Raw genomic sequence first — 17,711 nt, 5'->3', positions numbered from 1 at the left:
ATGAGAAGAAGGTATATCCTTTTGTTTTAGGATAAAATGTTCTGTAGATATCTGTTAAATCCATTTGTTTCATAACTTCTGTTAGTTTCACTGTGTCTCTGTTTAGTTTCTGTTTCCAGGATCTGTCCTTTTGTTCTGATGATGCCAAGTAACCTTGGTTTCTGTTCCTTCTGTTCTTATGCTTACCTCCTGTCATCTGTTTATTTCAAAAAAATGTTAGGAAGAAACATATCTACTTGGACAGCCAAAGGACTATAGATGATTAAGGAAATAATAGTGTTTGAGTTTCAGCAGAACCAATCCCCTGCTCTGTAACAAAACACCTGCTCTGGTTGCACCCAGCTCTGTAACAGAACACCTGCTGTGGCAGTCCTTTCATCTCTGACCCCATACCCAGTGGTTCACAATGATCTTCTCTTCCAACCTTCCTTTTCCAAACTCATACCATTATTTCAGTCTTCAACACCAGCAGCCATTCACTAGGAACACAGTTTGAGTAGGCTAGTGAACAACAAGTACTCTAACTGAAGAACATCATTACTCCTGCCTCTCTTCAAACCCAATCCCCCATTCTCTCTCTCTCTCTCTCTCTCTCTCTCTCTCTCTCTCTCTCTCTCTCATTTTTGTTCAAGACAGAGATTCTCTGTGTAGCCCTGGCAGTCCTGAAACTCACTCTGTAAACCAGGCTGGCTTCAAACTCAGAAATCCACTTGCCTCTGCTTCCCAAGTGGTGGGATTAAAGGCATGTGCCACCACTGCCTGGTGCCCCCATTCTCATCCCTGGCTCTATAGCAGATCTTCTAGGTTAACCTCTATTCTCTTTTCCCATTCCAAGGAGGCTAATTAGGCAGATCCTTGTGGAACACTTTTACATCCTCACTCTTGTGAACCCTCTCAGCTGTCTAGCCTAATCCCATTCTTTAGTGTCAGTTCCCAATACTCAGAAATACCTGGAACCCTCAGTGGCATTACCTATCAGGTCTACAGCAAATTTCCCTCCAGGAAACACACAGTCATAACACTCTTTTAAAATTCAGAAAGGAAACAGAAACCAAGGAACAAAACATCCACCCCCAAAGGACAAAAACAGATATAAGCACTTAGACTTATAATCATTCAAGATGCCTAGACACCAGCATAAATACACAATAACAGCCAGGACAATGTCTCTAGTCCTAGAGTCCAGCTACCCCACTACAGCAAGCCCTGAATATTACATCATAGATGAAGCACAAGGAAAACACCTTTAAAATCATCTGTATGAAGATGCTAGAGTACCTTAAAGAGGAAATTAATAAATCCTTTAAAGAAATCCAGGAAAACACAAATAGTGAAAAGAAAGGAATAAAACTGTTTAAAACCTGAAAGTAGAAATAGAATCAATAGAACAAAACACCCATGAAAGGAGTTACAGAGACAAAGTGTGGAGCAGATACTGAAGGAATGACTATTCAGAGACTGCCCCACCTGGGGATTCATCCCATATACAATCACCAAACCCAGACACTATTGTGGATACCAACAAGTACTTGCTGGCAGAGCCTGATATAGCTGTCTCCCGAGAGGTTCTGACAGTGCCTGACAAATACAGAGGTGGATGCTCACAGCCATCCATGGGACTGAGCACAGGGTACCCAATGAAGGAGCTAGAGAAAGTACCCAAGAAGCTGGAGGGGTTTGCAGCCCCATAGGAGGGACAACAATACGAACTAACCAGCACCCCCAGAGTTCCCAGGGACTAAACCACCAACCAAATAGTTCACATGGTGGGACTCATGGCTCCAGGTACATATGTAGCAGAGGATTTCCTAGTCGGACATCAATGGGAGGAGAGGCCCTTTTTCCTGTGAAGTCTCTATACCCCAATGTAGGAGAATGCCAGAGTCAGGAAGCAGGAGTGGGTGGGTTAGTGAGCAGGGTGGTGGAGGGAATAGAGGGAGGAGGTTTTTGGAGGGGAAACCAGGAAAGGGGATAACATTTGATATGTAAATAAAGCAAATACCCAATAAAGTAAAAAAGAAAGAAAGAAAGAAAGAAAGAAAGAAAGAGAGAGAGAAAGAAAGAGAGAAAAGAAAAAAGAAAAAGAAATAGAATCAATAAAGAAAACCCAAGCTGAGGATAATCTGGAAGTGAAAAATTTAGGAATTCAAAAAGTAACTACAGAGGCATGATTCACCAAGAGAATACAAGAGATGGAAGAATCTCAGGCATTGATGACATGATAGAAGAAATGGATACCTTGTTTAAAGAAAATGTTAAAACTAAAAATCTGGCACAAAACAACCAGAAAATATGAAACACTATGAAAAGACCAAATCTAAAAAGAAAGAAAGAAAGAAAGAAAGAAAGAAAGAAAGAAAGAAAGAAAGAAAGAAAGGAAGGAAGGAAGAAAGGAAGGAAGGAAGGATTTGTTTTCCTCTTTGAAGTGATACAGCTGAGTGAACAGACATAAGCGTTTCATTTTAACTAGGATTTTGTTCATCCTCACGACAGCAGCTCTTNAAACAACCAGAAAATATGAAACACTATGAAAAGACCGAAGGAAGGAAGGAAGGAAGGAAGGAAGGAAGGAAGGAAGGAAGAAAGAAAGAAAGAAAGAAAGAAAGAAAGAAAGAAAGAAAGAAAGATAAAGCAGTGATTCTTAGCACATGAATTGTGATCCCTTTGGAGGTTGTATATCAAATATCCTGTATATCATATATTTACATTGTGATTCATAACAGTAGCAAAATTACAGTTATGAAGTAGCAATGAAAATAATTTAATGGTTGGAGGTAACCACAACATGAGGAACTAAAGGGCCACAGCATTAGGAAGGTTGAGAACCACTGGAATAGAAGAAGGAGAAGAAACAAAACACAAACTCCCAGGAAACATTTTCAAGAAAATCATAGAAAAATTTCCTTACCTAAAGAATGAGATGCCTATAAAGGTAAAAGAAGCATACAGAACACCAAATAGATTAGACCATAAAAGAAGTCTCCTCACCACATAATAATCAAAACAGTAAACATACAAAACAAAGAAAGAATATTAAAAGCTGCAAGGGAAAAAGACCAACTAGTATATGAAGGCAGATCAATTACAATTACACTGGACTTCTCAATGGAAACTCTAAAAGCCAGAAGGGCATAGATAGGTGAACTTCAGACTGTAAGAGACCACAGATGCAAACCTAGACTAGTACACCCAGCAAAACTTTTAATAACCACAGATAGAGAAAATAAGATATTGTATGATATAGCCAAATTTAAGCAATATTTATCTAGAAATACATCCATATAGAAGGTGCTAGAAGGAAAATTCCAACCTAAAGAAGTTAATTATAACGATGAAAACACAAGGAATAAATAATATTAGACCAGTAAAATCAAACACACACACACACACACACACACACACCATACTACTATAATGGCAACCACCATCACCAAACAGGATTCAACAATGATTGGTCACTGGTAGCTCTGGTTATTAATAGTCTTAATTCCCCAACAAAAAATACACAGACTAACACAATGGTTGTGAAAATAGGGCTGTTCTTCTGCTGCATATAAGACATACACTTCAAAATCAAGGACAGACATTACTGCAGGTTAAAGGGTTAGAAAAAGATATTCAAAGTAAATGAACCAAAGAAGCAAGCTTGTATGGCTCTGGGAAATAGAATAGATTTTTCAGGTGGACTGGGGATTGGAGAGAATGGGAGCCAGAGGGATAAGGGGACAGTAAGAGAGAGTGCACGGAATAACAGCTCAAATTAGGGGAATTTGAGGGGCAGTGTAGAAACCTAGTGCAGTTGTAATTTCCTCGTATCTACGAAAGTGGCCCTAGTGAAGACTCCCGATCAGAGTATGAATTAGCCATCTTTTGTAGCCAGGCAAGGCTTTCAGTGGCGGGACTGGGTTGAATTTGGTTGAGTTGTTGGCTGAGATGGTCCCATGGAGATCTCTAAACAACACAAGCTGGTGCTAGAACAGAGAGTTGCTCTCCAAAAACTGACAGTGGGGCCCTATTGCTGGGGACAACATCCACATAGCTCATTGAATGTAGACTGGTCAATCTGGTGCCTGCATGGAGCTTCACCTCTGTGTTCTACCCTCTTTGGTACAAGAAGGTACTCTGCAGGCTACAGAAAGAGAAACCTAGACACCAACCCAGCTACAAAAACCCTCCATAACCTACAGTCTGTCCTGCCTGCAAGATATGCTGGGGAAATGGTAACATAGAACTTGTGAGAGTGGCCAACCAATATCTGGTTTAACTTGAAGACCATTCCACAAGGTGAGCCCATGCCCTACACTGGATGGCCTGGAACCAGAGATTGACAAGCACAGAGACCTAGGGTAGAACCAAACACAACTAAATAAAAAAAAAATCAATGAAATGATTATTCTGCTAAAATCATAAATTGGTAACTTTTTCAACTGTCATCAGAGAGACTTCATCCAGCAGCAGATGGGAATGGGTACAGAGACCCACAACTAGACACTATGGAGAAAGAGTCTAAATTGGAGATGATCATAGGATTTCTCCCCTTGGAGCTTGGGAAACCCCATGGAGAAAGGGAGGGAAGATAGTCAGAGTCAGAGATGGAGGACACCAGGAGAACATGGCTCATTAAATGAACTAAGCAGGGCTCATATAGCCCCGCAGAAACTGAGCAACAAGCATGGGGCCTGCATGAGTCTGCACCAGGTCCTCTGCATATGTTACGGCAGTTAGCTTGGTGTTTTGGTGGGACTTCGAAATAGTGGGATTATGTATGTCTCTGATTCTTTTGCCTGCACTTGGAACAAGTTTTCCTATTGGGTAGCCTTGTTCAGCTTTTGCCTTGTCTTCTTGTATCTTTTCTTGTCACGTTTGGCTGTTCCCTCTTAGAGGCTTACTCTTTTGTGAAGGAAAACTGAGTGGGAGTGGATCTGTGGGAGAGAAGAGGTGGGTCAAAGCTTGGAGGAGTGGAGGAAGGAAAAACTGTAGTCAGGATCTATTGTATGACAAAAGAAAAGAAGCAAGTTGGTTGTTGTTGGGTTTTACTACTCTGAACAGATACCATGACCAAGGCAACTCTTATAAGGACAACATTTAATTGGGACTGGCTTACAGGTTCAGAAGTTGAGTCCATTATCATCAAGGCAGAGCAGGGCAGCATCCAGGCAGGCATGGTACAAGAGGAGCTGAGAGTTCTACATCTTCATCTGAAGGCTGCTAGCAGAATACTGATTTCCAGGCAGTTAAAATGGGGGTCTTAAAGCCCACAGCCACAGTGACACAACTACCCCAAGAGGACCAAACCTTCTTGTAGTGCCACTCCCTGGGCAGAGCATATACAAACCATCACATTCCACTCCCTGGCCTCCGTAGGCTTGTTCAAAAATATTAGTCTATGGGGGCCATACTTAAACATAGCATAATGGAAAATATATTTAGTCCAATTTCATAAGTCCCCATAGTCTATAGCAGTCTCAACAAAGTTAAAACTCCAAAGTTCAAAGTCTCTTCTGAGATCCATCCAATCACTTAGCTGTAATCCCTAAAGCAAGACACCAGCTGGGCAAACTCTGCATCTCCATGTCTGATGTCAAAGCAGCCTTCAGATCTCCAATTACTTTTTCATCTTTGATGACTGCAATAAAATTTTTTCTCCTGGGCTGGTTCCACTCCCTGTTAGCAGCTTTCCTCAGCAGATAGCCCATGGCTCTGGCATCTTGAATATCTTGGGGACTCCAAGGCAACTTCAGTGTTACAGCTTCTTGTTTCAATGACTGGAATCAATACATGACTGTCTAGGCTCCCCCAAATGTCTGGCATCACTTCCCCAGCTCTGCCCTCTGTAGCACTCTAAGCTCAGTTTGATCCACTACATTGCCACTGCACTTCATGTGATCATCCCATGGTACTGGCATCTCCAATACACTGGGGTCTTCTACTGCAAGTAGGCTTCAATAATAGCCTCTCATAGGTTCTCTTCATGGATGGCCCTTTCAGTCCAGAGCTGTCAACTGAAACTGAGTCTACACCCTCACCAATGACCTTCCATGGGCTCTCACAATGCCAAGCCTCAGGTGTTCCTCATGATGCCTTCATGCCTTCAAAACCAGTACTAACTGGGGGACTCTTACACATTTCCAAGTACAAGAAAGAAATAAAGACATTGTTTTTAATAGTTGAGTACTTTAATACTTTAATGGAGTAGTTTAATACTCCATTGGGTAAATGTAACACATTTTCTATATCCATTCCTCTGTAGAGGGACATCTGGGTTCTTTCCAACTTCTGGCTATTATAAATACCACTCCTTTTGCAAAAAGATAAAGAAACTTTCTATCTCCACCATGGGCAAGGAAAGCCGACCTGCTGTCAATTTGAGGACAGCTATAAATTATGACCTGTGAGGCAGAGAGACTGCTACAGTGTATTTAACAAGATTTCATCAGAGACACTGTTTTGGGCCATTCAGGCTCACTCCCCTATAGCTGTGAAAGCTTTTGTACCTTACCTATATGCTCTATTCTTAGATAATTTTAAGATTTAAGATCACCAATCTTGACAAGTCTTTTCATATTCATTGTAATTGTTGTCAATTAACTAATCATGTAGATCCTAATTTAGATAAGNAATTTGCTGTTATGATTTTGTTAAATAGACCTGCTTATGTTTTGCTGCCTGTTAGAGGTAGGAAATGATCCTTGGTTTAAAAATCCGAGAATGCAAACTTGGAAAAGATCAAATGAGCAATTTTAAAACTTACTGCTTTAATTGTAATTTTAACTTCAATATCTACCACAGCTTTAGATCAACAGCTGCATACTGCTCATTTTGTTAATNATATGCATAAGAATATTAGCAACTTATTGTAGATAAAAAATTGGAGGCAAAGGTTAATGTCTTAGAAGTAATGGTCTCAACAATAAGGCAGGATATAACAAATATTAAGGCTACAAAGACAGATATTTCAGATATTAGAAGAGTGTTGTTTTTATTCTGACAAGACTGGCTTAGTTCGAGATAGCATAGACAAAATTAGAGCTAGTTTAGAAAAGAGAAAACGCAACAGAGAGAAACAAGAATATTGGTATAAAAATTGGTTTTCTACTTCTCCTTGGGTCACCACCTTACTTCCCAACCTTTTAGGACCTTTCTTGGGTATTTTGCTGCTTTTGTCTTTTGGCCCCTGGGCCTTTAGAAAATTAACCAGTTTTGTTAAGTCACAGATTGAAGCTGCTTTAAGTAAGCCGGTTGCAGTCCACTACCATCACCTGGTTATCCAGGACTCAGACAAAGAAGATCCTCCTCCCACTGAGGCAGAAAAAGCAACTCGTCTCCAATTTTCCACCCTTGCTGCTAATGCAGGGTCCTCATTGGTTCCTCAGATTTTGAAGACAATAGGGACGAGAAAGGGTGACCTACAGCTCCTAATATAGCTTAAGAGCCACAAACTGTGGTGTTACAATTGGCATAATTCTTGTAGAGGCCTTACTGAGTCTGAGGTTGACAATTCTCCTATTGGGAGCTGCACAGAAGTCAGAACTGTGGATGCTGGTTCATGATAATACGAATCTGGTATGGGCCCAACATGGGCCCAAGCTAAGCATTGCAGGGGAAGTTCCAAATAGACCTGAGTTTCCTGAGAGACACACCCGGTTTGGATGGAGGTTGATATCTAGTTTCAGTCACAAATAAAGAATTTTTCTAAGGCTCTGCCTCCCCTCCCCAAAAGATACCAAGAGCCACAAGTGTGGGTCTGTGACAGCACCCACGGGAGGAATCAGGTCAATGTCCTTCCCCCACCCCGGCCATGGTAATGCCTGCTCATCCCAGGATGAGAAGATTATTTGATGAACTCAGTTAAGTGTGGCCTTATTAAATTTACTTCAGAAGGGGGAGATGTCAGAGACCATCCCGTGAGAAAGCGAGCCCTTCACAATCCCCCTGACAGGCCAAATGACCTAGTGCTAGGAGCTGGTTATCATTCCCTCTTCCCTATTCCCTTACTGGCACCTGAGGCTGTAAAAGCTGAATTATAGTCCCCTCTTCCCTATCTCTTCCTGAACTCCCATGCTATCCAAGGACATGAGTTATGCCTGAGCCCAGCCTGACACCCAAGGCTGTCAAGGAGGATCTATGTTCCAGAGATAAGATGCAGAGTGCCCGCTGCCTGGCGCCTGAATTTGGCCCCCATGTCAGCAGATGCCCACTTTTTGTTCTTTGTAAAATTCCCCCTCGACCCATCCCCTATTCCCCGCGATGTATGCTTTAAAACAAGGCACCTCAGGCTAATAAACAAGACCTTGATAGGTACCATCTACTTGATCTCCTGCTTCTCCTTCTCTTCCTCCCATTTCCTTCCAGGTTTGTGGTCCCCCTTGAATCCACGAATAACTGAATCCCACGGGACAGGATAGTAGTCAACATCAAAGTAATTGAGAGAAGCTTGAAGCAATCCCACTAAATTCAGGGACTAGACAAGGCTGCCCACTTTCTCCCTATCTATTCAATATAGTACTTGAAGTTTGAGCCAGAGCAATTAGACAACAAAAGCAGATCAAGGGGATACAAATTGGAAAGGAAGAAGTCTAAATATCACTATTTGCAGATGATATGATAGTATATATAAGTGACCCTAAAAATTCTACCAAAGAACTCTTAAACCTGATAAACAGCTTCAGTGCAGTAGCTGGATATAAAATTAACTCAAACAAATCAATGGTCTTTATCTACACAAAGAATAAACAGGCTGAGAAAGAAATTAGAGAAACAACACCCTTCACAGTTGTACTAAATAATATAAAGTACCTTGGTGTAACTCTAAGGAAGTGAAAGATCTGCATGATAAGAAGTTCAAGTCTCTGAAGAAAGAAATTGAAGATCTCAGAAAATGGAAAGATCTCCCATGCTCTTGTATAGGCAGGATTAATATAGTAAAAATGTCTATCTTGCTGAAAGCAATCTACAGATTCAATGCAATCCCCATCAAAATTCCAACTCAATTCTTCACTGAGTTAGAAAGGGCAATTTGTAAATTCATCTGGAATAATAATAAAAAACCTACAAGAGCAAAAAGTATACTCAACAATAAAAGAACCTCCGGTGGAAATACCATGCCTGACCTCAAACTTTAATACAGAGCAACTGTGTTATAAACTGCATGGTACTGGTACAGCGACAGACAGGTAGATCAATGGAATAGAATTNAAGACCCAGAAATGAACCCACACACCTATGGTCACTTGATCTTTGACAAGGGAACTAAAAGCATCCAGTGGAAAAAAGATAGCAGTTTCAAAAATAGTGCTGGCACAACTGGAGGTTATCATGTAGAAGAATGCGAATTGATCCATTCTTATCTCTTTGTACACAGGTCAAGTGTAAGTGGATCAAGGAACTCCACATAAAATCAGAGACACTGAAACTTATAGAGGAGAAAGTGGGGAAGAACCTCAAAAATATGAGCACAGAGGAAAGATTCCTGAATTGAACAGCAATGGCTTGTGCTGTAAGATCAACAATCAAAAATGGGACCTCATAGAATTGCAAAGCTTCTATAAGGCAAAGGACACTGTCAATAAGACCAAAAGGCAACCAACATATTGGGAAAAGATTTTTACCAATCCTAAATCTTATAGGGGGCTAACATTCAATATATATAAAGAACTCAAGGAGTTGGACTACAGAAAACCAAATAATCCTATTTAAAAAATGGCTACAGAGCTAAACAAAGATTTCTTAAGTGAGGAATACCAAAGGGCTGAGAAGCACCTAAAAAAAAAAAAAAGTTCATCTTTAATCATCAGGGAAATGAAAATCAAAACAACCCTGAGATTCCACCTCACACCAGTCATAATGGGTAAGATCAAAAACTCAGTTGACACCAGATTCTGGCCAGGATGTGGAGAAAGAGGAACAGTCCTCCCTTGCTGGTGGGACTGCAAGCTGGTACAATCACTCTGGAAATCAGTTTTATGGTTCCTCTGAAAATTGGACATAGTTCTTCCAGAAGATCCAGCAATACCACTCCTGAGCATATACCCAGAAGATGTTCCAACATGTAATAAGTACTCATGCTCCACTATGTTCATACAACCTTATTTATAATAGCCAGAAGCTGAAAAGAACCCAGATGTCCTTCAACAGAGGATTGGATACAGAAAATGTGGTACATTTACACAATGGAGTACTATTCAGCTATTAAAAATAATGAGTTTATGACATTCTTAGACAAATGGATGGATCTGGAGGATATCCTCTTGAGTGAGGTATCCCAATCACAGAAGAACACACATGATATGCACTCACTGATAAGTGGATATTAGTCCAAAAGCTCAGAATCTTTCTTAGAAGGGGGAACAAAATACCCATGGAAGGTGTTACAGAGGCAAAGTTCGGAGCAGAGACTGAAGGAGTGACCATCCAGAGAATGCCCCACTTGGGGATCCATCCCATAAACAACCACCAAACCCAGACACTATGGCAGATGCCAATAAGAGTCTGATGGCAGTAGCCTGATATAGCTGTCTCCTGAGGGCCTTTGTCAGTGCCTGGCAAACACTTCTGTATTTGCTCACAATCACCCTTAGGACAGAGCACAAGGTCCCCAAGGAAGGAGCAAGATAAAGTACCCAAGGAGCTGAAGGGGTCTGAAGCCCCATAGGAGGAACATCAATATGAACTAATCAGTACCCCTAGAGCCCCTTAGAACTAAACCACCAATCAAAGAAAATAGATGATGGGACTCATGGCTCCAGCTGCATATGTAGCAGAGGATGGCCTCGTCTGTCATCAATGGGAGGAGAGGCCCTAGGTCCTGTGAAGTTTCTATGCCCCAGTGTAGGGGAATGCCAGGACTGGGAATGGGAGTGGGTGAGTTGGGGAGCAGGGGGAGGGGAGAGGGGATTGGAGTTTTTCGAAGGGAAAACTGGGAAACGTGATAACATTTGAAATGTAAATAAAGAAAATATCTAATAAAAAGAATGTGTATTTATTTTCATTTATAGATTGAGGCATTTTCTGTGATCTTTTAGTAATTTTTTTTATATTTCTAATCATGTATAGTCACTAATATAAACAGTAATGTGATCATGCTATGCTTAGTACATATTATACTAGCAAAGAGAATATAAATATAAATATTTGTGATTTTATTTATATTTCAATTTGAACTTAACTTATTTTTTTCTTTGTTTGTTTTTGTGCTTTTCGAGACAGGGGTTCTCTGTATAGCCCTTGCTGTCCTGGAACTCAAGCTGGCCTCGAACTCAGAAATCTTCCTGCCTCTGCCACCCAAGTGCTAGAATTAAAGGCATGCCCCACCACTGCCCAGCTTGAGCTTAGCTTATTAAAAACAGGCAATAATGTGGTAGAATAATGTGTCTTATAAGGTATACCTTAAATAATAAGATGTCTGGGATTAGAAAATAAAGTATAAATTTTTAAAATTATAGAACATGACCAATGAAACAACATAAGCAATTAAAATGGATTATGCATTGGGAAGGAATAGGAAAGTAAGGATAGAGAAAAAATTTTGAAATGTCTTGTCATTTATTTCACTCATATTAATTAATCTGGGTTTTTAAATAAGGTATACCAGTGTATACTTGCTTAGCCTATAACTCATTATATAGAACAGGTTTGCCTCAAACTCACAGAGACACTCTTGCCTATGTTAGTGCTGGGATTAAAGACATGTTCCATCACACTAGGCCTGTTGTCTTTTTTTTTTTTTTGATTTATAAGTTACCCATATATGCTGTGCAGCCATTCTTTGTCAAATACATGTAAGGTAATAATTTTCTCACATTTTTATATCTATCTTTTTGTTAGTGGTATCTTTTTTATTACTACTTTGTTTTTGTATATGAGTGTTTTGCCTACATCTATGTAAGTGTGTGTTCTGAGTAGCTGAAGAGGGTAGAACATAGTGTCATATCTGCTGGGGCTGAAATTACAGGTAGTTGTGAGATGAATATGGATGCTGGGAACTGAACCCAGGTCCTCTGGAATAGCTGCCAGCTTTCTTAACTGTTCATCCCCCTACTGTATCTCCCTTATCCCATTCCCAGCAATTTTTTCAGAAGAATTACTGTTCTTTCTTTTGTCTATGTACTCCTTAAACTTCTAGAGTCTGCTTTTTATCACATTGGCCCATAAAGATTACTACTAACTTCAGTATCACTAAATGAGTTGTAAGGAAACAACCGTGAGGTGATCACCTAACTCCATGTAAGAATAAATTGTCTTTATAGCAAATGTATCTAAATTAGTCCATGGATTATGAGGATGTCCTGAAATTGCTGGATTTGGTGCAGCTGTCTGTAAAATGCCTTTTATTTTTCTGTTTTGCTAAGGAAAGGCAGAACCTTGTTCCTTCAACAGGATGGCCATTGTTGTATGACTTTGAATAATCATTAATGCAAAGCTGATTGTGAGTAAGGAGATAAAGAAATCAAAAGAAGAATTAAAGTGCAAAAGAGATTTAATCCCTTAACCTGTGGCCTAACTAAAAAAAAAAAAAAAAGAAAAAAGAAAAATTAAAGTGCTAAGAAAGAACTGAACAGTTAAAGAAGTGTGAGCTATTGCCTTGTAATCAGAATAGGATGCAAATGAATGGTATCTCTGTGGAAAGAGCAGTGGGAGAAAACCTGAGATGGAAGTGTTAGAAAACAGAGACCTGTGATCTTTGTTTTATTTGTCAACATTATTGTAAGTCAAAGCAAAAGCATAGACTATTCAGATACATCAAGGAGGTCATCGGATTTCAGAAACCATGGCTATTTGACAATACTGTGCTGCATAACTGCTGGATCCTACAAAACCTCTTTTTAAATAAACTGGCCTATGACAATCTGACTGCCTATGTAATGAGATTCTAGGATATGGAGACTGTGGTCAGTGTCAACTCCGGGATTATGGTCTTGGGTTCTATATGAAAGTGAAAGATCCTGAGAGAGTGAAGCCCCTAGACCTGTGTCCAAAATATACCTCACTAATGCCAGGGAGTACAACTTGCCCTATTGTTCCAGGATGCCAGATGTTTGCGGTTTTTGCCTTTCTATAGCCCAATGCCAGGTGTTTGTGGGTTTTGAGCCTTTAAAAACCACTTACCCCTTGAGCTTGTGGTCGACTCCTCTACCCCTGTGTGGGATACGAGTCATCCCCAGTGCACTGGTTTTTCCAGAATAAACCTTTTGCAATTTGCATCAAGACCATTTCTCATGAGTGATTGGGGTGTCACCTCTCCTGAGTCAGAATGTGGAGGAGTCCTCACATTGTGAGTCTTCCAAAAGCAGGCGATGCAAACCAGAGAGAGCAAGCCAGTAAACATGATTCCTTCAAGGCCTTTGTATCAGTTCTTGCCTTCAGATTTCTGCTTCGAGTTCCAGCTTTGAGTTCTCACTCCCTTGCATGATGGACCACAAGCTGTAAGATAAAGTAAAACCATTCCTCCCCTAACTGCTTTTGGTTATGTTATTTTACTACAACAAAAACCCTAACAAAGATTGTTGGCAATGGTATTTGTCCATATTCATACAAGGTAAACCCAAGAGTAGAACACTTCCAGAAGACTGATGCAGCAATTAGTATTGTCCATAATCTTTCATTGTCCTTAGCTGTGAGCTCATGGAATTTTTTTACTTTTATGTACAACACTCAATGCTGTGTGCTGTTTTACCTCTACCTATTCTAATTAATCTCTTATAACACCCATACTTAAAACTTAAGAAATTCTAAGATAGTGCTCACTTCAGCAGCACATATACTAAAATTGAAATGATACAGAGAAGTTTAACATGATGCCTGTACAAGGATGACACGCAAAATCATGAAGAGTCCCATATTTTTATCTTAGGATAAGCAGTGAGTAGAACACATCTGTTACAAACACCACCGGGAGTAACTGGAATTAGCAGGAGCCAGGGACACAGGAACCCTGCCCAACCAGTGGCTCAGATTCCTTCTGGTCTGCACCTGTCTACCTTGAGCACAAACTTGGCAGCCAGTCCCACAGCCCCCAGAGGAGGCTCCACTCCCTGGCACTCTAGCATGACCAAGATATTAGGATCCCAGGACCCCAGGAGCTTGGTCACACCAGGATCTCAGGGTCTCAGAGGCAGCTGGACTCCCAGGAACTCTGACACACCCAGAATCTCAGGATCATAAGATGATGGAATCATAGGATCACAGAGACAGCTGGAATCTGAAGAGTTCTGAATCAACCTGGATTATAGGAAGGACAGCCTCCAGTCAGGTATAGCGAGAGCAGGGAGCACTAGAGATAATCAGATGGCAGGAGGCAAGCATAAGAACAGAAGCAACAGAAACCAAGGTTACTTGGCATCATCAGAATCCAATTCTCCCACCATAGCAAGTCATGAATATACCATCCCAACAGAAAAGAAAGATTTGGATCTAAAGTCACTTCTCATGATAATGATAGAGGACTTTAAGAAGGACATAAATAACTCCCTTATAGACATACAGGAGAACATAGGTAAACAGCTAGAATCCCTTAAAGAGAAAACACAAAAATCTTTTAAAGTATTACAGAAAAACACAATCAAACAGGTGAAGGGATTGAACAAAACCATCCAAGATCTAAAAATGGAAATAGAAACGATAAAGAAATCATAAAGGGAGACAACACTGGAGTTAGAAAACATAAGAAGGACATCAGGAGTCATAGATGCATCACCAACAAAATACAAGACATAAAAGAGAGAATCTCAGGTGCAGAAGAAACCATAGAAAACATTGACAGAACAGTCAAAGAAAATGCAAAATGCAAAAAGCTCCTAACTCAAAACATCCAGGAAATCCAGGACACAATGAGAAAACCAAACCTAAGAATAACAGGTATAGAAGAAAGTGAAGATTCCCAACTTAAAGGGCCAGTAAATATCTTCAACAAAATTATAGAAGAAAACTTCCCTAACCTAAAGAAAGAGATGCCCATNAACATACAAGAAGCCTACAGAACTCCAAATAGACTGAGCCAGAAAAGAAATTCCTCCTGTCACATAATAGTCAAAACACCAAATGCACAAAACAAAGAAAGAATATTAAAAAACAGTAAGGGAAAAGGGTCAAGTAACATATAAAGGCAGGTCTATTATAATTACACAAGACTTCTCACCACAGACTATAAAAAAACAGAAGATCCTGGGCAGATATCATACAAACCCTAACAGAACATAAATGCCAGTCCAGACTACTATACCCAACAAAATACTCAATTACCATAGATGGAGAAAACAAAGTCCCATTTATCAATTCTTGATCTTAGAGCATGAGCCATTGGAGTTCTATTTAGGAAATTTCCCCCTGTGCCAATGAGTTCAAGGCTCTTTCCTACTTTCTCTTCTATTAGATTCAATGTAGCTTCTGCCTGGTCCTTGCTGCTGGGGCAGACCCCTAGTTGGTTTGTGCCCATGAAGAAACCATATCCTGATCCATCCTAGAGGACCCGCTGCACTCAGAGCAATTGGTGAGAACACCACTACCCCTACCACCAAGTCCTGGAGTTACTCCTGGGAGCCTGGTGGACCCTGAACCCATCACCCAACAAATCTCTGCCCCCCCCCCTGGAATACCACTCCCCTTTTTTCCCTTCCACACCTTCTACCCAGTCCTTGCTGCTGGGGCAGAACCCTAGTTGGTCTGCTCCCGTGAAGATGCCATATCCTGACTCGTCCTAGAGGACCTGCTGCACTCAGAGCAGTTGAGGAACAACTGCACTCAGAGCAGTTGTCTGAAGACCTCCAAGGAGACCTACTGAAGCTAGGGCACCAGGTCAACAGCTTCTCTGCCCATGTGAAGAGCCCACAGTTGGAAGGCACCATAGGTGATTGAATGCAGCCAGGGATGCTGGCCTACTGGGAGGCCTGAAGCAACCCAGGGACAAAAGATGCAGACTCCATACAGTTACCCAGACCAACAAACAACAGGGATATCCAGATGGCAAAAGACAAGCTCAAGACCATAAGCAACAGATGCCAAAGTACGTGGGCATCATCAGAACTGAGTTTTCCCACCACAGAAATCCCAGAATAGCAACCAACACACCTGAGAATCAGGAATCTGTCCTAAAATCCTATCTCATGAAGATAATAAAGTCCTTTAAGGAGGATATCAATAACTCACTGAAAGAAATACAGGAAAACACAGGTAAACAGGTGAAGGAATTGAATAAAGCAATCCAAAACCTAAAGGTGGAAGTAGATACAATAAAGAAAATACAAATGGAGGCAAACCTGGAAATGGAAAACCTAGGAAAGGGGTCAGGAATTAAAGATGTAAGTATTACCAACAGAATACAAGAGAAATAACAGAAAATCTTAGGTGTAGAAGACACAGTAGAAGAGATTACATAACTGTCAAAGAAAATTCAAAAAATAAAACAACTCCTAACCCAAAGCATCCAGGAAATTGAGGACACAATGAAAAGACCAAATCTAAGAAGAATTGGAATAGAGGAGAATGAAGATTCCCAGGTCAAAGAACCTGAAAATGTCTTCAACAAAAATCATAGACGAAAACTTCCACAACCTAAAGAAAGAGATGGCCATAAAGGTACAAGAAGCCTATCGAACCCCCCAAAAAATGGGATCAGAAAAGAAAATCTTCTCGTCACTTAATAATCAAAACACTAAATGCACAGAGCAAAGAAATAATATTAAAAGTTGCAAGGGAAAAAGGCCAAGTAACATAGAAACTTAAACCTATTATCAGAATTACACCAGACTTCTCAACAGAGACACTAAAAACCAGAAGAGCCTGGTCAGAGGTCATGCAGACTTTAAGAGAACACAAATCCCTGCCCAGGCTACTATACCCAGCAAAACTTTCAATCAACATAGATGGAGAAACCAAAATATTCCAGGAAAAAAAAAAAAACAAATTCAAACAGTATCAACCAACCCAGACCTACAGAGGATCCTAAGGAAAACTCCAACACAAGGAAGATACCTGCACTAAAGAAAGGACAAGATATTAAGCATCTCACAACAAAGTCAAAAGAAGAGAGCCACCAGTACATAAAGCCACCTTCAAAAACAAACAGGAACCAACTGTCATCTCTCTTTAATAACTCTCAATACTAATGGACTCAACTCACCTATAAAAAGATATAAGCTAACAGACTGGATATGCAAGCAAGATCCAGCATTTTGCTTCATACGAGAAACACACATCAACAACAGAGACAGACACTGTCTCAGAGGAAAAAGGATGGAAAGGGTCTTCCAAGCAAATGGTCCCAGGAAACAAGCATGAGTTGCCATTCTAATATCCAATAAAACAGACTTTCAACCAAAAGCTATCAAGCATGATGAAGAAGGACACCTCATATTCATTAAGGGGATAATCCACCAAGAGAAAGTCTCAATTCTGAACATCTATGCCCCAAATGCAAGAGCACCCAAATTCATGAAAGAAACTTTACTAAAACTCAAAACACACATTGAACCCCACACAATAATAGTGGGAGATTTCAAAACCCTACTCTCACCCACCAATGGACAGGTCATTGAAACAGAAACTAAACAGAGACACAGTGAAACTAAGAAAGGTTATGAACTAAATGTATTTAACAGATATCTACAGTATTTCACCCTAAAATAGAAGAATACACCTTCTTCTCAGCACCTCATGGTACCCTCTCCAAAATCGACCATAAAATTGGTCACAAAACGACCCTCAACAGATACAAGAAG

At 40.4% G+C, this 17,711-nt stretch overlaps 1 non-coding gene across 1 annotated transcript; it reads left to right on the top strand.

The window, feature by feature from the left end:
- Positions 1-13,735: 13,735 nt before the first annotated feature.
- LOC115030259 lies at positions 13,736-13,842 on the top strand. The gene has a single exon (XR_003835850.1). It is a non-coding gene; the product is annotated as a U6 spliceosomal RNA (small nuclear RNA).
- Positions 13,843-17,711: the final 3,869 nt, after the last annotated feature.

This window comes from Mus caroli, assembly GCF_900094665.2.
Source record: "Mus caroli chromosome X unlocalized genomic scaffold, CAROLI_EIJ_v1.1 GL456233.1, whole genome shotgun sequence".
NCBI classification, from domain to species: domain Eukaryota; kingdom Metazoa; phylum Chordata; class Mammalia; order Rodentia; family Muridae; genus Mus; species Mus caroli.
The sequence above is the reverse complement of the archived record's forward strand: the minus strand, read 5'-3'. Positions and strand labels throughout refer to the sequence as shown.